Below are 23,560 nucleotides of genomic sequence, written 5' to 3'. Positions count from 1 at the left end.
TTCTCTATATTTAAGAGTTTGTTTTTTATTTTTATCATTGTTTGTTTTGTTTCTTAAATTCCACATATGAGTGAAATCATATGCTGTTTGTCTTTCTCTGATTGACTTATTTCACAGCATTATACTCTCTAGATCCATCCCTGTTGTTGCAAATGGCAAGATTTCATTCTTTTTTACAGCTGAGTAATATTCCATTGTATGTATACACCACTTCTTTATTGATTCATCTGTAGATGGACCTTGGGCTGCTTCCGTATCTTGACTATTATAAATAAGGCTTCAGTAAACATAAGAGTGCATATATCTTTTTGAATTAGTGTTTTTGTTTTCTTTGGGTAAATACCCAGTAGTGGAATTACTGGATCATATGGTAATTCTATTTTTAATTTTTTGAGGAAGCTCCATGCTGTTTTCCACAGTGGCTACACCAGCTTGCATTCCCACCAATAGTGCCCGACGGTTCCTTCTTCTTCATATGCTGGCCAACACTTATTTCTTGTCTTTTTGATTCTAGCCATTCTGACAGGTGTGAGATGATATCTCATTGTGGTTTTGATTTATATTTCCCTGATGATTAGTGATGTTGAGCATCTTTTCTTGTGTCTATTGGCCATCTTTATGTCTTCTTTGGAGAAATGTCTGTTCATGTCTTCTGCTCATTTTTTAATTGGATTGTTTTGTGTTCAGTTGTATAAGTTATTTATATATTTTGGATATTAACTTCTTATCAGATATATCATTTGCAAATATTTTCTCCCATTCAGTAGGTTGCCTTTTTGTTTTGTTGATGATTTCCTTCTCTGTGTGAAAGCTTTCTATTTTGGTATAGACACAATAGTTTAATTTTGCTTCTGTTTCCCTTACCAAAGGAGACATATCTAGAAAAATGTTTCTCTGGCAGGCATCAGAGAGATTACTGCCTATGTTTTCTTCTAGGAATTTATGGTTTCAGATCTCACACTTAGGTCTTTAATCCATTTTGAGTTTATTTTTGTATATGGTGTAAGAAAACAAAACAACATTTTCAAGTGCACATGGAAAATTTACCAAGGTAGGCCATATTTTGGGCCATAAAACAAGTCTCAATAAGTTTTATAAGATTAAAGTCATACTAAGTATCTTCTCTGGTTATAATGGAATTAAATGGGAAATCAATTACAGACCTCTGGAACATTCTCAAATACTTATAAACTAAATAACATACTTCTAAATAAGCCATAGGTAATAGGAGAAATTAAAAGGGACATTAGAAAGTCTTCTTTGAACTGAATGAAAATGAAAACATGACAGAATTTGTGGGATGTTGCAAAAGGAGCAGTAGGGGGAAATTTGTAGCATTAAATGCCTATAGTAGAATAAAAGAGAGGGCTCAAATCGATGACCTCGGTATCCACCTTAAGAAACTAGAAAAATGAGACAAATTAAACTAAAGGAAGCAAAAGAAAGGAAATAATGAAGATCAAGGCAGAAATAAATGAAACGGAAAACAATAGAGAAAATCATTGAAATCAAAAGCTGGTTATTAGAGATCAATAATATTGATAAACCTCCTGCCAGACCATAAAGGAAATAAGATACCAATTACCAATCAGGCATGAAAGAGGTGAAATCACTACCGATTCTGCAGATATTAGCAAGAACATAAGGAAGAATGAACAACTTTATGTCAACAAGTTTGGCAACTCAGATGAAAAGGAAAAATTTCTTAAAAGACACAAACTACCAAAGAAGAAATGGATTATCTAATAGCGCTATATCTATTAGAGAAATTGAATTTGTAGTTTAAAACCTTCCCACAAAGAAAGATCCAGACCCAGATGGCTTTACTGGTGAATTTTACCAAACATATGAGGCAGAAATACAACTCCACACAAATTCTTTGAGAAAATTCCACACAAATTCTTTGAGAAAATTGAAGAGGAGGGCACATTTCCCAACTCATTTTATGAGATCAACATTATTCTAATATCAAAACTGGGCAAAGACAGTACAAGAAAACTACAGACCAGTATTCACCATGATGATAGGTGCAAACATGCTAAATAAAATTTTAACAAATTGATCCAACAGTACCTAAAAACAATAAGTATAACCGAGTAGGGTTTATTCCAGGATTGCAAAATTGGTTAACATTAATAAAGGAATCAACATTAAGTCACCATATTAACAAATTAAAACAGAAAAACAGTATGATTATTTTAATAGATAATCTCTCAAGACAAAAACATTTAATTAACAAAGAAAGATGACAAGGGAGACAAGACCTTGAGGTCTTGGGCCCTGTGCTATTACCACACCTGCCTGAGCAAAATCAGTCCCAGGGCTACCCAAGCCTCTGCACAGGGTGGATCCTCAAAGTGCATTGCCTGTCTTTGGGGACTTGGAAGGGGGCTTATGGTTGGTTTGAGATAAGTGGAGAGTGGTGGACTGTTCCCCAAACTTTATTGCTAAGAAGTTTAAGGTATTTGGGAACTCTAGGAATAAGAAGACTGGAATTCCAGGAATCAAGAAACTTTTGGATAATGTGTTCATCCCACTGAAGAGATCCACTCTAATGTGGCCACATTCTGACCCACTGATAACATATCAAGGCCAGCAGATGACAGAATTGCTATTTACCTAGCACTGATTCATTTTTAGTGACATTGTATAGATAGCTACCCTCCACTCTTGGCCAAAGAAGACAGTCTTTGCCTGTTTAAAATGTGAAAGGGGGGGCGCCTGGGTGGCTCAGTCGGTTAAGCGGCTGCCTTTGGCTCAGGTCATTATCCTGGGGTCCTGGGATCGAGCCCCACGTCCGGCTTCCTGCTCAGCAGAGAGCCTGCTTCTCCCTCTCCCTTTGCCTGCTTGTGCTCTCTATCTCTCTGTCAAATAAATAAATAAAATCTTAAAATCAATAAATAAGTAAATAAAATGTGAAAGGATTTGATGCCAACATGTGTCCTTTTGTTCTCTCTCAGAGCTGCCAGTGATGGTGATGGGGGCCTCTTTATGTGCCTCTTACCTCTGTGTCCGTTACTTCTTATGCCCATACTGCTTTTTCTTTTTTCCTTTTTTTTTTTTTTAAGATTTTATTTATTTATTTGAGAGGGAGGAAGAGAGAGAAAGAGCACAAGAGAAGGGTGAGGGCCAGAGGGAGAAGCAGACTCCCTGCTGAGCAGGGAGCCCTGCACAGGGCTCAATTCCCAAGATCAGGACCCGAGCCAAAGTCAGACACTTAACCAACTGAGCCACCCAGGCGCCCTGCTCACACTGCTTTTTCAGAGAAGTTTTATGTGCGCATATTGGTGTAAGAGCATTTTGTGCATGGTATCAAACTACATCACACTGAGGTCATGTTTTACTTTCACACCCAGATAAGATGATTTTAAGCTACCCTGCCAATGTGCCCCAGGTATTTCTGGGAATGCCCAGGGTTTGGTCCCAGATTGTTTGCAGCCAGTCTGTTCATATTCTTCCACTCAGTTTGAAGGAGCTTCTATGGATGGTGCCCTCATGATAACATGATAAATACATACATACTATTTCTTGGGGTGCCCCTTCTACCCCTCTCCACCAGAATGAGGAACAGTTTTCAGGTGAGGAAAATTTTTAAACCATGGTTAAGCAATACACACACATATTCCAAAACAAACAAACAAAAAAAGGGAACAAACTCTGAAGAGATAGGTCTATGCAAAAGCACAGATGCCCTCTTACATTATAATAAGCAATTTAGCTCAAACATTTCCTGCTTAAAATTTACATAACATTAATGAACTAGGGAGGTGGTTTTCCAAGAACTAAGGGAGAGTCCATGTCTTCACTTACTGCAAAACAGAAAAGTATTCTCAGCTTTGGAATGACAGTTAAAAAAATTTTTTTTTGGTTTTCTGCCTTTTCCAAAGCTCTGGGCAGCCTCCTCCAGCAGTCTCTGAAAGAAGGCAGTTCCTCCCAAGCACTTAGTCTGGGCCTGGGAACTCAGCCCGAGGCATCAACAGAAACTTTGATACCCTTCAGTACCTGCTCTGGAGATTCCTACTGCCATATCCTAGGGCTGCAGGGTCTCCATTATTCTAGAACAATCCATTAAAGGAAGTACCTTCGTGAGATCTGGATGCTTATGCTCAACTCTAGTTGGTAGGGCCAATGTAGAACTCATCCACCTGCTGGGTATGGCCTGTGCTAGGACCTGAAAGCTGCAAAAATGAACAAGGTAGAACAGGGTGTCACTCCACAAGTTCTTTACTCATTGCAAAGAGAGATGTCTGCTGATCAGCACTTTAACCATGCAGTTCAACCTAGTCACTAAGAGTGGGACACCTGATATGTACATTCTGATGAGATACTCTATGACATATAAAGCATCACCTGTGAAACAATTTTACCAAAAAGTTTTAACCTGAATCACCCAACCTCAGTATTTAATAAGAAACACAGGTGGTAGAAGGACACATTACACTGCATCACACATGCATACACACACACGTACACACACACACACACACACAAACACAATCAGATAGTGGAACATTCTGTAAGACATAAATATGGCTTGTACTTTTAAAAAGTAAATATCATAAATAATTAAAATAATTGAGGGACTGTTCTATATTGAAAGAAGCTAACGAGAAATAATGAAATGTAATGTGTAAACCTTAATTAGATCTTAGTTGAATAAAACAAAACAAAATCTAGTTGTAAAAGACATTTTTGGGGGTTGTTGAGGAAACCTGCATTTGAATTGGATAATGTTAGGAAATTATTTTTATTATTGATAATATTATTATGGTTATGTAGGAGTATATCCTTATTTTTAGGAGATGCATGCTGAAATAATCAGTGGTGGTGTCTGGATGTACAATTTATTTTCAAATTGTTCAGAAAAAAAAGGCAAAAAATGTTAACAACTAATGAATATAGATGAAATTCATTCTACTATTTCAACTTTTTGATTCAACTTTTTGACAATTTCCATAATAACATTTGAAGAAAAAGGGAATATAACATTATCCCCTCAAAGTTTTCTTTCATTCCTTATGTACTAAGTTTTTTGTTTTTTAATATATCTGTTTGTTGTTATTGTTACTCCTATCAAGAATAGCTACTGGAGGGGAGGCAGCAGGAGCCAGCATTCTATGGAAAAGTGCAGTTACGTTCTCAGGTCCATCTAGTTCAGCCGTTAGGTAGTGTAGGGCAGGGAAGAAAACCTTTTCCTTCTACTCTTCTAGGTTCTTGGCTGGGGCCTCTGTTATGAAAGACTGATGCACAAAAGAAAAACAAACCCAAGTTTATTAACATGTGTATCTCAGATATATGGGGGAAACTTAGGGAAGAATAAATCAAAGAAGTGGTGAGAACTTGAGCTGAAATACCATCTTTAGCTAAAACATAGGAAGTGTGGGGAGGCAAGTTATGGGAAAGTGACCAGGAAGAGCACAGTCACAAGGGTAAGGTTTATTAATATAGATTTAAGGCAGGGCCTTCTCTTTTGGTAAGTCTCTTGTGATCTAAAGTCTTCCTTCTCTTTCTGGTATACCCTTTCCTTTGGAGATTTCCTTTATAAATGTAAATTTCCCCTATAAAATGGTAACTTCTACCCTGCTTTCAGAGCTTCTTCTGTATCTGCTGTTTCTCAAAAAACACAAGCTCAAAACAAACCTTAAAACTAAGGAGATATTTGGGGTGGCATATTCTGGTCTCTTACAGTGGTCCTTGTTCTGGGCCTCAGTCAGCTCCCCTTTACATAGCAGTCACTGTGCTCAACCTTTATACAAGCATGAATTCATTAAAAACAAGCCAACAAATAAGCAAATGATGCCTGTCTTCAGAGAGCTGATAATCTACTTAAGAGGTCTTTTATCATCAACCTGCAAACCAAGGCGGAAGAAAATCAGAATCATGATAGGAGAATCCAGAAAGAGCCATTAATCCTGTTGGACGATTTGGGAGGGATTTACAGAAAAGGGAGCTTTTGATTCCCCCTTGAAGGATTTTCATTAGTGGGGGTGGGGGGAGCATTCTTGGATGAAGGGCCAGTATGTTAAAAGTGCCAGTTAGTGTTGGAAAACCATGTTGTCAGGTACCTGTTGTGGAATCAGAGAGTCTGGGATTTTTGTAATTATTAGTGAGATTGGACACTTTTTCCCATGTTCATAGTCTGCTCACCCATTTACATTTTATATATTTGGTCTAGGTCCTAGAACTTGTCCTTAGAGCTTGGTCCTAGAGCTTGATGTTTCTCTATTTCTGTGAATCACAGAAAGGCTTCCCTTTTGTTGTTGCCAAAAGAAAATGTTTGCTTAGTAGAAGTGCAGAGTTTGCTTTGGTTTTAGACCCTCCTGATGAATATTCAGGTATTTGACCATCCTACCCTTATTTGATTAAAGATAATTTGAAAAGAAAAAGGAATTCTTGAGCCATAAAGCCCAAGTCATGGTTTCTCACAATTTGTTCCAGATGGGATAGGGAGTTCTGAATCACAACGATGTGTAAATGATGTTATATAAAGCTGTTATTTTATTATTTTTTTAATATTTTATTTATTTATTTGGCAGAGAGAGACACAGCAAGAGAGGGAACACAAGCAGGGGGAGTGGAGAGAAGCAGGCTTCCCGCTGAGCAGGGAGCCCGATGCGGGGCTTGATCACAGGACCCCAGGATTATGACCCGAGCTGAAGGCAGAGGCTTAATGACTGAGCCACCTAGGTGCCCCATAAAGCTGTTATTTTAAAGATTTTATTTATTTACTTATTAGAGAGAGAGAGAGAGCAGGGGGGGAGCAGAAGAGAGGGACAAGCAGACTCTGTGCTGAGCGTGAGCCCCAGAGAGGGCTTGAATCCCATGACCCTGACACCATGACCCAAACCGAAATCAAGAGTCAGATGCTCAAAAGACTGAGCTACCTATGCACCCCTAAAGCTGTTATTTTTTAATTCAAAAGTTATTTTTGTTACTAAATATAGGTTTAATAAAATACTGGCTGACTACTGACTGTGTGTCTTAATTAAAAAGTAGAGAACACAGGTTTGGGAATCAAGCTGACTTGGGTTGGAATCTTGGCTCTCCACTTATTAGCTATGAGCCCGGGGGTAAGTAACTTAGCTTATCTGAGGTTCAATTTTATCTGTAAAATGCATGTAACTAAAATATAGTCAAGGGGTGCCTGGGTGGCTCAGTTGGTTAAGCATCTGCCTTTGGCTTAGGTCATGATCCCTGGGTCCTGGGATCGAGTCCCACATCCAGCTCCCTGCTCCCACGGGAAGCATGCTTCTCCCTCTCCCACTCCCTCTGCTTGTGTTCCCTCTCTTGCTGTGTCTCTCTCTGTCAAATAAATAAATAAAATCTTTAAAAAATAAAAAAATTTTAAAAATAAAATACAGTCAAGCCTTCCTGGGCAGCTCAGATCCGATCTCACCAAATAATGTTGCATTAAAAAAAGAAGAAAACCCATAAATCTGAGAGAGGATTACAGAATAATCTATGCGTTTCTTTAAAATCAGGACATGTTTTCAAATGATGTGGACTTGTAATTTCTCCTTCCCTCCCTCCCTCTCTCCCTCCCTCCCTCTCTCCCTCCCTACCTTTTTGCTGGCACATAAAATAATGATGTACACTGCCATTGTTTATATCTTATAGGCAGTGGTGTTTTAGATTAGATGAAATATGGCAGAGTCTATATTGAGGCTTTCTTGGAACCATGAAGGAGTAAGTTATACTTTGTGTACCTGAACTGTGAAAAATCCTCTCCAAATCTCCCACTCTTTCCCCAAATTCTTCTCCTCTCTGTAGTGACCATGGCATGTAGCTCTTTTTCTCTCTAGCCTTCTCTTGCAGCCTGCTGGCCCTTGCCAGGCTCCTCCTATCCCTCCTACTCACCCTCACTTTCTCTTCACTCATCCCTTTCAGCCCTCAGTCTGCCCCACTTCCTCCAGTTCCTCAGAGTCTCCATCTCTTTATTTCACATTAGCCCCCTCTTTCCTGGCTTCTTCATTTCCTGTCCCCAACAGTACCCACCAAGGAAAATGAATCGTCTGACAAAACTAGCTTCCTAAGAGGTGAAGAGCAGGGAGGCAATTATAAATACTTAACATTTAACTTTTTGGGTGTGGTTTCATAGACAATAACAATATCTACCTCGTGGGGCTTTGGTGAGGCTTAAAAGAGGTAGGGAGTGTAAATACTTGGCATATTGCTGGCACATGCTAAGAATTCAACCAATGTTAGCTATCATTATTTACTATTGTTCTAGAAATAAATGTACAATTAACATGGTAACAACACAGGAAAGAAAAAAAAGACCAAAGGAGAAAGAATCACGCACTGTTTTAACACTGCATATTTTCCTAGTAGCAATTATAAATATGCCATGGTGAAATTTGATTTTTGTGCTTTTCCAGTGACAGAGCATTCTTATGTATGAATCACAGTCCATAAATGGAGATATAGGGATGAAAAGAAAGTCATTGTGCATTTTTAATGCATTTTAACATGCAGCATTCTGTGCTATTTTTAGATCGCCACAGAGAGGAACTTACTGTCATCTTCTTCCTGTATTTAGCATGAATTTCTTTTTCTCCAGTAGAAGGACATTTGGCAGAAACTTGTTGACATTCAGAAGAATGCTACTACCTACTATTCTAATGAAGCATTTGAAGAGGATTGTAAAAAAAAAAAAAAAAAAAAAAAACCTTAAAAACGAGGGTAATAGTTTTAATACGCTTTCCTATTTATAGTCACGGAAGATAAGAGGAAAACTTTGCAGAGCTTAAGATGCAACCTGTGGCCTTGGTTGTCACTTCGCATCACAGGATTGGGATTTGGAGAGACTGTCCCAAAGGCTGAGGCCCTGCTATAGACTAAATGTTGTCTTCCCCCACACCCACCCAAATTCATGTGTTAAAGCCCTAACCGGCAATGGGATGGTATTTGGAGGTGGGGTCTTCAGGAGGTGTTTAGGATTAGATGAAGTCATGAGGATGGGGCCCTCGTGAGGGGATGAGTACCCTTAAAGAAGAGACACTGGAGAGCTCTCTCTGTCGCTGTGCACACAAAAGGAAGAGAGCTCGCAGTGAGAAGGCAGCCTCCTTCAAGGCCAGAGAAGGAGCCTCAGAATGAAACCTACATTGCTGGCACCTCGATCTTGGTCTTCCCAGCCTCCAGAGCTGGGAAATAAGTTTCTGTGGTTTAGACCGCCCAGTCACTGGTATTCTGTTATGGTGGCCCAAAGAGACTAATACAGTCTGGTATCCTCCTATATTGAAGGTCAGCAGGAAGCTTTCAGAGGCCAATCTTTCTACAAAAGGGAAGTTTCCTAAAAGCAGTATGAAAGTTGAGACAATGTAAGAAGTAGGAACACATATGTAACATTGCAAAACCAAACCTAAGGCTTGGTGAAACTCGAAATTAGGAAGTTTTATTTTTAAGAAATTGCAACCTGCAACTTAACTGCGGGGACTTCTTGGCTGGCTAACATATGGAGATGATGAATTGATACCCAGCACAGGAGTGTTTTGCTGTCTTTGACAGGTTTCATGCTGCTGTTTCAGGAGTGAACAGCCTAAAAGCTGCTGAGAGCATCTCCTGAGGCCCCCATCATTTTGTGGTACAGCAAAGAGCCCTTGGACTATGTGCCTGGGGGAGGACACAATCTGTGCCCGAAAGACTTGCTCTGCCTTTCGGAAAACTGTGTTCTTCCCTAAAGGGCAATTCTGAATCCAGCTCTTTTTTCAGGCTCTGAGAGAGAGAAAATATAAATATGGCAAATTTAGGAACAATTTCCCTGAGAGCCATGTGACAGAAAAAAATTCCCTTTTCCCTCCCTCCATTTTGCTATATATTTGTATTATTCTCTCCCATGTGCAGTGGGAGAAGAAAATTTTACTTTTTAAAACAAGAACCAGCCGCTGCCACCTTCCATTGTAGAGAAATGTCTTATTTTGTCCCAGGCGACCACCTTCCTGGCCTCCATGCTAAAGGTGAACTCTAGGTCAGATCCAGGCTGAAAGCTCAGGGCTACACTTTCCCCAGAAAGAGCCCTGAGGGGTCGGAAGAGAAGAGAGGGGTAGGGAGAGGTTTAGAGAAAGGAACTGGGAGGGACTTAGCATCCAGATAGCACAGCGTGAGGCCCGAGATCGGAGAGCCAGGGAAACACTCAGAAGGCAGGAAGCCCTGTGGGCTCTACTAGTAAATGTGAAAATGGCGGCCATGCAGTGTTGTAAAGTAACCACCTCCAAACCTGTATGAGGGTCTGCTGCACACCACTGCTTAGGCAGGTGATGGGAAAGCAAGAGGGTACTGGGTTCCTGGGCTGGGACCAAAGAAGGAAACAGCCACCATGCATGACACAGGCATTCAATGGGAACAGGAAATTGGAGTGAAGTGGCCATGAGAAGGAAAACCCCGGGAAGGCACAGCTTGAGCCATGTGAATGGAAAGGTTAAAGGACAGGGTGACTCCCTGAGGCTGAGGACTTCCCAGCCCACCCCTGAGACGTGCATAGTAAGGGTGCAGTAGACTGTTGGGCGCTGGAAGAGTCAGAGTGCCGTCCGACCAGGGTGGGAGAAGGGGTCCAAAGGAGGGAGGACACAGCCACGACGAGCCTCTTCAGTCCTGCTCAACATCTGGGGGAAAGTCAAGTCCCAAACTGCAAAACAGGGTCCAAACATGAGTGGTAGGTTTTGATGTTCTCAGAGCCTGGATTTGGAGGTGCCAGAGGGCCTGGAGTTGGCAGCTGGTCAGATGTCCCTGTCTCTGCAGGTGGTGTAGGGCTAGGAAGGAAATGCAGGAGGGTCACCACGGCCTTCTGCAGCAGCCACTTGTCATTTCTGGGGACAAGGTGTGAAGTAGGTAACACCTTAACTACGATAGGATCAGAAGCCAGACTGTTTTCCTGCTTCGTAAATTCCTCCTGTTATTCCCTTCCTTTCATATTTAGCAAAGTCATTGTGAAAGCCTGCGACAGCGGGGCTAAGAATATCAAAGTATCATTTTCCAAAAGGTAAAGACATAGTTCTCATACAAACATATAGTGAGGCCTTGTCAAAGATTTATTTAGCTCGTTAATGAGAGAACCGGCATGATGACAAAGCTAGTTCCAAGGAGAATCGACAGAAGTATATCTGGTCAGTGAAGAGATTGCCAGGATAAGATGGCTGAGTTAGATACGGAACAAGCGGATCACCTCACAGAGCAATCAAACTGCGCATCTTTTCTAAGAGACAGAAATCATTTGCATCTCTACCAGGGAAAAGGTCATTTGCAAAAGATGCCTCTCTTTTACACATTCGATGTAACTTTACAGAGCTCAGCCTAATTAGGTCAAATGGTTACCTCCCTCAGAAAAATCAGATGACTTGTAGGCCGATTGTTACACAGACTCACAGTCATGTGGCTTTGAAAGAGTGCCCAGTGATCTTTTTGCTGAATTTCTGATTTTTGGATAATTTTTCTTAACAAAGGGAAGTGAGGGACTAGACTATTGTTCTCACTTCAGCCACAGAACTAAAGTGTCAGAGTCTGGGAGCAAGCACAATGGGTTGGTTATACCTGGGGAAAGGAGCCCAGAGCTGGTGGCCCCTCCAGGAAAATAAGGCAGTGCCTGCTGAGTCCTCCCCTCCCGGGGATTCTTTTAGTCCTAAGACCGCACCTTTCTGTTGCTGATCTTATAAAGATATTGCTGGTCTCCTAAATCTACCAAGACCCTCACTGCCACTTGGGGACCCTTGATCTAGCACTATGCTCAAAACATGGAGAACCCTAGCACTGCCCTATCCACTGAGGGGTGGGAGAGTTAAATGCTAATGCCTCTTTGAGGACAATTTAGCAATATCTACCAACATTTTTTTTATTGTGATAAAATATACATAACCTAAAATTTACCGATTTAACCATTTTCACGTGTACAGGTTAGTGGTATTAAGTTCATTCACACTGTTGTGCAAACCATCACCACTGTCCATCTCCAGAACTCTTCATTCTCCCCAGCTGAAACTTCAACAGTAACTCTCCATTCCTCATCCCTGTAGACCCTGGCAACCCCCATTCTACTTTCTGTGTCTACAAATTTGACTACTCTAGGTACCTCATATAAGTGGAATTATACAATATTTGTCCTTTTCGCTCTGGCTTATTTCTCGGAGCATAATGTCTTCAATGGTCTGTCCCTGTTGTAGCATGTGCTGGAATTTCATCTTTTTTAATGCTGAATAATATTCTATTTTATGTGTGTGCCATATTTTGTTGACCCAGTCATCCATTGATGTCTATCAACATTTTGAAAGAACAAACTCTTTTGACCCAGCAAGTCTATTGCAGAGACTTTGTCCTGTGAATATACTGGTATATATACATGCAGCTGGATGTAAGAGTGTTAGTGGAGGACCCTCTCGGTTGCTACCAATAGACATTTCACCTTTTCTTATTGCTGATAGGACCTTGAGTTTGGTTCATGTATCAGGAAGCACCATGCTCAGGCAAAGCATGTCCTTCCTCAGCCCTGGGGGATCAGGTTTGACTGGAATAAGCCAATAATGATAGTTCTATCATTATCCCCCTTTGCCAGTGACTGGTTTATGGATGGCACATTCTAGTCAATGATATGTGATGGGAAGTCTACAGCACGGCTTCTGGGAAGAGTTTTCCTTCTGGAGAAAAGGAGATGTGTAAGGAGACATTTACTTCTTCTCTTTGAACAGAGTTGGATGATGGTAGAATGTCTGGAGCTGTAGCAGTCATCTTACTTCCAAACCCAGGGCAATAAATAAATACATACATGCATACATACAAACATACAAACACACATGCATGCATACACACAAACATACATGTAAACAAACATTCATACATACGAACATACATACAAACATACATACATACATACATACATACATACATACAAACCCCATCACTCTGAGGATGGCAAGAGAAAAGGGAAAGCATCTGTCCCTTAATGACATTGTTATGACTCTGAATTAATCTACCCTGAGACCACCTAGCTCTAGATCTCTTATTACATAAGATAATAAATCCTGTGGTTTAAACTACCTTTAGTTGGGTATTCTGTTACTTTCACCCTAAAACATTCCAATTGAAATGGTGTTTATTGCATTTGTAATAGCACACACCCTGTTACTCAATAGAGGATTCATTAAATAAATTATGGTACATCCATACAATGGAATGCTACACAGTTGTAAAAAAGGAAGTAAATTCATATGCAGATATGGAACAAGTTGTAGTAGTGAGTGGGAATAATGAAGTGCATACATATATGCAAGTAGTCTCCTATATATGTTAAAAAATATAGAGATCTATACATGCATATATACACATATGTGTGTTTGTGTAAGAAAAAATGTATGCAAAATTATGTGACAAATTTTTTTAAAAGATTTTATTTGTTTATTTGAGAGAGAGAACGTGAGTGAGAGAGGGAAAGAATCTGAAGCAGATTTCACGCTGAGCACAGAGCCAGACGCAGGGCTCAATCCCACTAATGTGAGATCACCACCTGGGCCAAAACTAAGAGTCTAACTCTTAACCAACTGAGCCACCTGGGCACCCCACAAATTGTTAATAATATATCTCTGGGGGTGCTAGGATGGAAGGGAGACTCACTTATTATTATTCATTTTTTATCTTTGTAAAGTTTGCATTTTTATACCAACACCATGCATTACTTTTTAAATAATTTTTTTAAAAAACCAACAGTTTAAAACCACCACCACCACCACATTAATAGCAGTTCAGTGTATAAACTGACAACTTCCAGACGCCGTCTTTTGAGTTGAACCAGCCGCTAACCCACTTCAAGCTGATAGAAGGCTTGGCTTCAAGAAGGTAGAGCCAGGACGTCCAGAGAGGCACATTGTAGGGAATCTGGTCCAAGACAATTCATCCCCAAACATAGGTTTAATTATGTCTCCCAATTTGCCTTTTGTAACTATTCTGAGGCTGATATTCAGCTGGGCCACACTGGCAGGGCATATCAATTATTTATGGCTCATGTGCATTCTTACGGGGCCAGTGCCCTTTCAGATTTCTTTGTGTCCATGATGGACCAGTTGTTAAATATTTAAAATATCATCTCTGACTTATCCCATTGAACATGGCTTTTCCTAGCTTTTCTAGTGGCTTCAACCATCTGAATACATCCTCAACTCCTGGTTTCTAACCTTATCTCTTGATAGTGAATATTATCTAGGACGTATTTGGTGGCAGATAATAGAATATCAACTAAAATAGCTTCAACAACATAGACTCAATTATTTCATATATCAAATCTGGTAGTTGGCAGTTTCAGGGTGAATTTGTTGGCTCAGTGATGTCATTGAAGATCTGAAGCCTTCTCATCTTTTCTTTCTCTCATCTCAGCATGTTGACAATGTCTCCTGTCATGGTAAAGATGGCTGCTGTAGCACCAAGTATTATCTTCATAGGACAGCATCCTAACATGAAGGTTAAGGAGGAGGCCATAGGGAGGCTTTTCCTTTTTTGATTCTCTCTCTTATTTATTTATTTTTTTTTTGGCTGGCTCCATGTCCAGTGTGGAGCCCAACACAGGGCTTGTGCTCACAAGCCTGAGATTGAGACCTGAACTGAGATCAATAGTCATACGTTTAATGGAGTGAGTCACTCAGGCGCCCCTCCTTTTTATTTTTAACCAAAAAGTAAAATCTTCCTTAATAGCCACCAGCAGGCTTCCACTTACGTTTTGTTGGCCAGACGGGGTCATGTGCCTACCCTTACAACAATTACTGAAAAGAGGATGAACTTTGGACCAATTATAGTTAACCTTCTTCAGCTGGGCATACTGACCTTGAATCAAATCAGCTTTCTATTAACAAGAAAGAAGAGGAAATGGTAACTGAGTAACAACCAGCTATGACTGCCACTCATAGCTCTTTAGTTGGCGTTCTTTTTAATTTGGAATTCTGCCAACAGTCTGTTCCTCCTTTTTCTCATTTAAAAGTAATGTCTATGTGTTTCTTATTATAAAAGTAATGTATGCTGATTGCTCATTGGGGAGAATATAGAATACATGGAAGAAAAAAATCACTATGTGTGTTTACGTATGGATATATATAGATTACACAAAATTGGGACTCTATTATATATAATTTAGTTTAGTTTCTATTTTCACTTAACATTTTATGATAAACTTGTTGTTTCTGTTTCCCTTTTGGTCCCAGCCCTTCTCCACACATGTCCAAAAGAAGGGTAAAGAAGCACATCCTGAGTTTCCATGAAGTGATTAATGAGCTAAAATTCACTTTTGATTTGGGAAGGTCCTGACTTCCCAGCTCCTAACTGGTCTCCACATGGGGCATACATACCATCTTATCATTCTCCAACCTAGAGTTCCCTCGCAGACTCCCAGGACATCAGGACACCTAGGTTGAGAAAGAAAGAGACAGAGGGAGAGAGAGAAAATATACTCTATTCTTATCCATCTGACTAAGGCTTGACACTGGGAGTGACCTCACCCTCTTTGAGAATCCTGGCCTCACCCTTGCAGGTCTCAGCAGGACACCTCTATCTTCATACAACCAGTGGGTGATAGCACCAACTGTTGTGCAAGGAATAAATACACCTAGTGTTGGTGACAAGGATAATCTCTATCTCCATAGAGCATTGCTTATACGTTTGTCCTGGGGGTCATTATGTTGACAATAGGGAGGCATATATGGGAGAACCTCTCCTGTTGAGCTGGATCTTTGGGACCTCCAGATGAAGAGCCATTTGTCCTTGACAAAAGTTCCCTGATTGCTCAGTATACCCACAGAACATTATTAACCTCGGGTGGTCTTGCTTTAGAAAAAACAGTGTCTACAGTGGTGCTATGGAGTATCTGTTATCCTTATTTGTAGCTTGCTTTGGTCATGGTATCAGCAGAGATGAATGCCTATTGTTAATAGGGCTTAGAGCTACTGTTTGAGGACAGTGGGCCTCAAAGCCCAACATGAACGAGAAAAAATATAAAGATGGCAAAAGAGATAATTTTTTTTTCTCAATTCTATCCACCCAGGCCATAAAACTTGAATGCTATTTTTGAGGTGGTAGAGAGCCATGAAAGTCTCTACTGAACTTTGTGAGGAACCACATGGTCACAGGTGGCAGATTGTATTTTCCAAAGATGGCCTCAACAATATCTTCCCTCCCACGTACTCTTCCGCAATGTGACCTTGCTACTCCCTCATCAAGAGATGGGTCTAGTGCGTCACCTCTCCTTGAATCTGACTCCCATGTAAGGTTGCCAGGTTTAGCAAATAAAAATACAAGATGCTCAGTTAAATTTTGATTTCATATAAACAATGAATGATTTTTTTAATGTAAGTATGTCCCATGCAATGTTTGTATTTTTTCTAGTACCCCTCTTTGCATGTAACCAATAGAATGTGACGGAAGGGTTGCACGTGACTTCTAAGGCTAGGTTAGAGGAAGCCTTGAAGTGTCTGTCTTGGTCTCTTAGAACACTTGCTCAATTGATGCTGCCTCTTGGGACACACCCTCTTGGAAACCATTGTGAGAAGCCTGAACCTCATGTAGATTCTCCACTCAAAGATCCCAGCCTAGGTGCCAGGCATATGGGTAAAGACACCTCCTCCAGAGCAGACTTACCAACAGAACTTTCTATGATGATGGAAATGTTCTATATCAATATTGTCCAATACGATAGCTACTAGCCCATGTGGGCTTAAAATGTGGGCAGTGCAACTGAGTGAGTAATTTAAATTTTTTAAAAAAGATTTTATTTATTTATTTGTCAGAGAGAGAGTGTGCACAAGCAGGGGGAGCAGGCGGCAGAGGGAGAAGCAGACTCCCCGCTGAACAAGGAGCCTGAGATGGGACTCAATCCCAGGACCCCGGGATCATGACCTGAGCTGAAGGCAGGCGCTTAACGGACTGAGCCACCCAGGTACCCCAAAATTTTATTTAATTTTAATTAATTTTTAAAAATATTTTATTTATTTGACAGAGAGAGATGCAGTGAGAGAGAGAACACAAGCAGGGGGAGTGGGAGAGGGTGAAGCAGGTTTCCCACTGAGCAGGGAGCCCGATGCGGGGCTCTATCCTAGGACCCTGGGATCCTGACCTGAGCTGAAGGCGGATGCTTAACGGCTGAGCCACCCAGGCACCCCTAATTTTAATTACTTTAAATGTACACTTAAATAGCCACATGTGGCTACTGTTTGGACACTGTAGTTGTAAATGATTTAGGTACCCAGTCCTTGGAGTCACCCCGACTTGTTTGAGTCTTTCTAGTTGAGGCCTCAGTTCTTTAGGTACAGAACAAAGACACCTCAACAATGCTCTGTCCAAATCCCAACCCACAGAATCCAGAACATTAATAAAAAGGTTGTTTTATGTTGCCAAGTTTGGGGGGGTTTATTATGCAGCAGATTATCAGAACAAAGTGAAATAGTAGTACTAAGAAAGACTCTATAGAGGAGGGTTCCAAATCCAAAGGCCCCAGGGCCAGGAAGGAAGTAAATGAAGAGAACAGTCCCAGGTGATTGTAGCCAAGACCCATGAAAAGGGCAAGGATCAGTAATCTAGATAAACAAATTTTTCTCCAGTTCCAGGTGTCCCAGAAACGCCTCAGGCCTGGAGGGTGAAGATTTCCGCTGCCCAGACTCTATTTACCAGGGGTGATGTCTCAAGTCACTTTTAACTCTGAGCGCCAATTTCTTAACCTATAAAGTAGGATTAAAATGACCTACCCACACAGGTTGGCTTAGCATGTTGTTGGAGGACCCAAGGAGCCTGTGGAACGAGGGCACAATGTTTGCCCCCCACCCTGGAATCCATCCCTCATACACCTGCTCTGTCCTCTGCTCTGTAACAGCTTTGCAAACCAACTACAGTGGCTCCTGTTTTCCTTACAGGAGCTCTGTGGTCTTAGGAACCAAATCTTGTTAAACACACATTGGTCTTGAATTGAGTTGCTCTGGAAAATTACCAGCTGCCCCAGAAAAATCAACATTTGGGGGCACAATTTAGATGAAACCTCACTGTTTAAGAAACCTCATGGTTTTTCTAGGTATGTTGTGGGGCTCCGTTTCTGTGGGGGCGTTTAGCTCTGAGTTGCACACTTTGCTGAAGCTGGTTTTCAATGATGATCATCCAAATGGACCCGGGGTATAAGGCTCGCCTCGGGGCCTAGACATCTGAGGGAGGGTCTCAATGTTCTCCCAGATGTAGGGGATGTCAAGGGAACTGTTGTTGGAAGTAAATTCTGGCCAACAAGGAGCAGTGAGCCTGTGTATGATATCTGGGGAAGAGCATGTGGTGTGTGTGTAGCCAGTGTGCCCTGGACTTCAGGAAGGGAGATTTCAAGAAAGTTCAGAGGAATGATGGGCACGATCCCATGTCCTGAGTGAAAAGAGGGGAGACGTTAGCATGAGACAGCATGGGCTTGAATCCAGGCTCTGCCACTTACAAGGTCAATGATCTCTGCGACTCAGTTATCTTATCTGTGAAAGGGGTATGATACCTACCTCCCAGGGTGTTGTGAAGAGTGAACTGGGGTACAACAAAACAGACATGTAGTCAATATGAAAAAGAATGTCAAAATATTCGAAAGATAATAAAATATAGCAAATACATATTCAGTGAGTAAATATCCATAAATTAACAGATATTTGATAAATAGCTCAAAGGAGAAGCTGGCTTAGGAGGATTGGGGGACTTCAGAAAATGGCACGTGACAACTTTGCAGCAAGTTCTCTGGGTGCCGAGTGAAAGGGCAGGCGGTGAAAGTGTTAGACATCAAACAGGGATATGCTGCCACTTTTCTACCTGCAAATAAGCAAAGAGGAAAGTGAGTAAAAGAACCGATTTGGGAGCTTAGATTCCCTCACATTTCCGGGTGTCAGGGAAGTTACACAAACTTGTGGGAGAGGCAGTTTAACAGTTTCTCCACATCTTAAAAATGCAGCAGCTGTCCTCTTGAAATTTACCATGCTGTTGGTAAAGAGTAAAAACTGGCAACAGCCTAAATATTGAGTAATAAGAGATGGCTAAATAATTATTGTAACCCTATAATAGCACATACATAGCCGTAAGACATTGTAAGTCTATGTATATTGACATGGACAGATATTTAAAAAACTATTATGTGACAAATGCATGTTAACAAATAATATAAGTAGTATAGTCTCCCCCCTTGTAAAAATTTAATTTAATTTTATTTAAGTTCAATTAATTAACATATAGTATATTATTAGTTTCAGAGGTAGAGTTCGGTGATTCATCAGTTGCATATAACACCCAGTGCTCATTACATCACATGCCCTCCTTAATGTCCATCAGCCAGTTACCCTATCCTCCTGCCTGTTTGTTTCCTAGAGTTCAGTATCTCTTATGGTTTGTCCCCCTCTCTGATTTTGTCTTATTTTATTTTTCCCTCCCTTCCCCTATGATCCTCTGTTTTGTTTCTTAAATTCTACATATGAGTGAGATCACATGATAATTGTCTTTCTCTGATTGAATTATTTTGTTTAGCCTAATACCCTCTAGTTCCAACCACCTCGTTGCAAATGGTAAGATTCTGTTCTTTTTGATGGCTGAGTAGTATTCCATTGTATATAAATACCACATCTTCTTTATGCATTCATCTGTCGATGGACATCTGGGATCTTTCCATAGTTTGGTATAGTCACCCTTTTTAAAGTGCATAGTATTTATGTAACACAGACCTGGAAAGATATCTGTCTAAATATTCAGTGCTTATGATTGGTTGGTTGCTGGATGTGACTGAAATATAATTCACATACCATAAACTTCACCATTTTAAAGTGTACGGTTCAGTAGTTTTTAGTATATTCAGAGTTGTGCACAATCTTCACCATCTTAATTCCACAACATTTTCCTCACCTGAACATTTCATCACCCACATCCATTAGTGGTCACTCTTCTCCCCAGTCCTTGGCAACCACGAATCTTTTCTGTCTCTATCGATTTGTGTATTCTGGACATTTCATATAAATGGAATCCTACAGTATGTGGTCTTTAGTGTCTGGCCTCATTTAGCGTAATGTCTTCAAGAATTACCCTTGTTGTAGCACCTGTCAGTGCCTTATTGCTTTTCACTGCTGAATATTACATGGTAATATGACATATGCCACACCTTATTTATCTGTTCATCAGTTCCTGGACATGGGGTTGATTCCCCTTTTTGGCTATCATGAAGAATGCTGCTATGAACATTTGAATACAATTTTTGTATGAACATAAGTTTTCAGTTCTTTTGGGGGATATGCTTAGGAGTGCAACTGCTGCATCATATGGTAATTCTATTTTTTAACTCTTTAAGTAATGACCAAATTGTTTTCCACGGCAGTCACACCAATTCACATTCCCATCAGGAATATATGAGGTTTCCAATTTCTCCACATCCTCGCCAACACTTGTTTTTTGTTTTATTTTGTTTTCTGGCTTTTTTTTTTTTTAATAACCATTCTAATGGATGTGAAGTTGTATCTCACTGTGGCTTCGAATTGCATTTCCCTAATGAACCGTGATGTTGAGCGTCTTTGCATGTGTTTATTGGTCATTTATGTATCTTCTTCAGAGAAATGTCTATTCAAATCTTTTGCCAGTTGGTGGGATTTGGGTTTTTTTTTTCTGTTTTTCCACATTTCTGATTTATAGGCATGACGACTTGATTGTGTAATAATGAATGAAAGAATCAGGAGAAAGTCTGGTGTGGCTGCACAGTGGCCTTTTCTGAGCCCCTTGAAGGCAGAGCCGCTAGTTTGGGCCCAGGCGCCCTGGCAGGATTCATCTCACTTAGACGGGGTGACTCTCCTAGAGGAGCAGAGACCCTTATGGCCCTGGCTAAGGGGCATGTTATCAGGAGGAAAAGACCATAATCAGAGGTGGGTCCTGATTATAGAGAGAAACTTCAGGATCTGACCGAGGGTCCTGGGGGCAGGTGGAGCAGGGTCAGGGCTAGGCATGTCTTGGCAGCAGGGCTGGGTGTAGCCACGGAGGAGAGGTTCCTCTGAGGCAGCTGTGCGAACTCCCGCCTAACGTGGGCCAGATGTGGGCCAGATGTGAGCCGTACTCTCCAAAACAGAGAAGGCATCCTTCCTTCTGTTAGAATTCTCATTTTGAAGGCACCCCTGCAATAACTACTTATTTCGCCTAGAACAGTTCCCCTCCTCTTCCTTATGATGTGAACTGACCTAGGCTGATTTGGTCACTTAGCAGTCCTCAGGTTCTTTTGGTTAGTCTGGAATCCTTCAAAGGTCACACCAACCTCCTACTGGGATGTTTGCTCCACTGAAAGCAAGCCTGACACCAAAGTCTACCAAATACATACATGCTTTCCAGCAAATAGCCAGCCAAACAGTTGATACAACCTGTTGGGAAGTCCTGTTTTCTGCCCTGAGAACCCACCTGACCCCTTTATTGCAAGGTCCTCTCTGAGATAATGTCACAGTCTCTAGGCTCCAGGGTCAGCTAGCCTTGTGGTTGAGGCAGATAACAGGCCCCTCGGTGAAGTGGGGGGGGGGGGACTCAGGACCATCAGGGCCCAGGCCTTAAATGCTCAATGAAGGTAGACAATAGAGGCCAGCCTGCTAGACCCTATAACTCCTCTTGCAGCCTGTGCTACTTATTAGCCAACTGTAGTATCTTGACCGACTATGATGTGACTTGATGTGACTATGATACGGTACATCTCCTGAAAATGCATTTCTAATGCCTTAGTCCCATTGACAAACCCTCTGGTATAGATTTTTATAGCATTTTTAAACAGCTAAATAATCGCCTCTGGACTGTTATTCATAATTAGGGTGTTTCAAATATTAACGAATCATCCTTGAGGTATGTTCAAGTTAAAAGTAAGTAACAAAAATGTGCAGAAGCAAACAGGATAAATTCACAAACTTGTGATAGGCAAAACTTCACTTGTCAGGATACACAAAAAAGCACTGCCATAAAAGAAAACTGACAAGTTGAAATTCACTAAAATAGAAAATGTCCAAAAAATCATCTGCTCTTTGGAAAACACATTTAGAAAATTAAGAAATACACTGGAGACTGGAAGAAAATATTTGCAATGCATATATCTGACTTGTATTCAGAATATGTAACAGATTCTTACAATTCAATAATATAATAAGGAAAACAACCCAATTTATAAAGTGACCAAAAGGGTAAAAGATATATTGGAGCTTTTTAATATTAGCTTTACAACTTTTCTGTATATCTGAAGTTATTCCAAAATAAAGTTTATTTTAAAAATATGAACAAAAGACTTCGCCACTTTACAAAAGAAGATATATGAATGCCCAATAAGTATGTGAAAAGATGCTCAACATCATTAGTCATCAGAAAGATGTACATTAAAATCACACTACAACATACCCTCTAGAGTGACTAATATTAAAAAGACTGACAAGGGGCGCCTGGGTGGCTCAGTCGTTAAGCGTCTGCCTTTGGCTCAGGTCATGATCCCAGGGTCCTGGGATCGAGCCCCGCACTGGGCTCCCCGCTCCGCGGGAAGCCTGCTTCTCCCTCTCCCGCTCCCCCTGCTTGTGTTCCCTCTCTCGCTGGTTCCCTCAGATTTTATTTATTTATTTATTTAATTGACAGAGAGAGAGAGAGAGAGCCCCAAGCTGAAAACAACCCAAATTTCTAACAACAGGTGAATGAAGAAACAAATTGTGATGTAGTCATAAAAGGGGTTACTACTCAGCAATAAGAATGAACCATACATGAAGAACATGGATACTTCTCCAGAACATCATGCTAAGCCAGGGAAGCCAGATACAAAAAGAGAGCATGCTGTATAATTCCACTGATACGAAATTGCCCGGGGCTGAGGGCTGGGTAAAGGCACTGACTGCAAAGGGGGACAAGGGAACTTTTGGGGATGAGGTGAATATTCTGTAACTTGATTGTGATGGGGGTCACATGACTCGATAAGACTTAACAGAGCTGTACACTGAAAAAGGTGCATTTCACTGTGTGTAAATTACACATGAAAAGGTTACTTTTTAGAAGAAATGGAAGAGGACTAGGAAGAAGAAGGAAAGGGAGGAGGGACAAGGAGGAAGAGCAGAAGGGGCAGGGTGAGGAGGAGAGGGACGGAGGAAGAACGTGAGCACACAGAAATGATGATATTCCCAGTCAAGCCATCATCGACCTTGTGTCTGTCACTGTTAAGTGCTGGGGCAGGACTTTGAAAGTACCAATCCCCGGTCTATAGGAGCTTACAGTCCATTGGAGACGTGAAATTTTTGTCAAGCTCTCCCAAAGTGTGAGGAATGACAAAGCAAATCTCACCTGGCCCCGCCCATTGGGACTGGAAAGGGCGTCTGTGGTTTGTTAGGGTTCTGTCCTTCCTCTCCTACATCATCCCCCAACCCTCCTCACCCCCCCAGCCCCCCACAGCCTGTGGGTGCACAGGACCCCAGGCTGCACAAGCTTGGGAAGAGCCATTTCTAGTGCAGCACGGGCTGGTCTCCCAGTGCCCTTTGTCCCCAGCCTGGGGATCTCTCCCAGGCTGTGTGACTCCTCCTCTTTCAAACTGAGCTAGGACACAGCTTTGTGGGGCTACTCAGGTCAC

At 41.2% G+C, this 23,560-nt stretch overlaps 1 protein-coding gene across 7 annotated transcripts in view; it reads left to right on the top strand.

The window, feature by feature from the left end:
• Positions 1-23,560, top strand: part of EHBP1 (EH domain binding protein 1) — a 709,442-nt gene that overhangs the window by 44,815 nt on the left and 641,067 nt on the right. For 6 of the 7 annotated variants that reach the window (XM_088026513.1, XM_088026508.1, XM_088026510.1 and 3 more), the window contains exons 1-2: positions 16,460-16,569; positions 16,749-16,897. The gene's annotated coding sequence lies outside the window, so the exon portion shown is untranslated. Of the gene's footprint in view, positions 1-16,459; positions 16,570-16,748; positions 16,898-23,560 lie in introns of those variants that run through there. The other variant, XM_088026509.1, reaches the window with a different exon arrangement.

The sequence above is a fragment of the Eumetopias jubatus genome, unplaced genomic scaffold (assembly GCF_037043125.1).
Source record: "Eumetopias jubatus isolate StellerSeaLion01/CBP00866 unplaced genomic scaffold, mEumJub1_p1.0 scaffold_9, whole genome shotgun sequence".
Classification (NCBI taxonomy): domain Eukaryota; kingdom Metazoa; phylum Chordata; class Mammalia; order Carnivora; family Otariidae; genus Eumetopias; species Eumetopias jubatus.
Note: the sequence above shows the minus strand (reverse complement) of the source record. Positions and strands in the feature narration are given on the sequence as shown.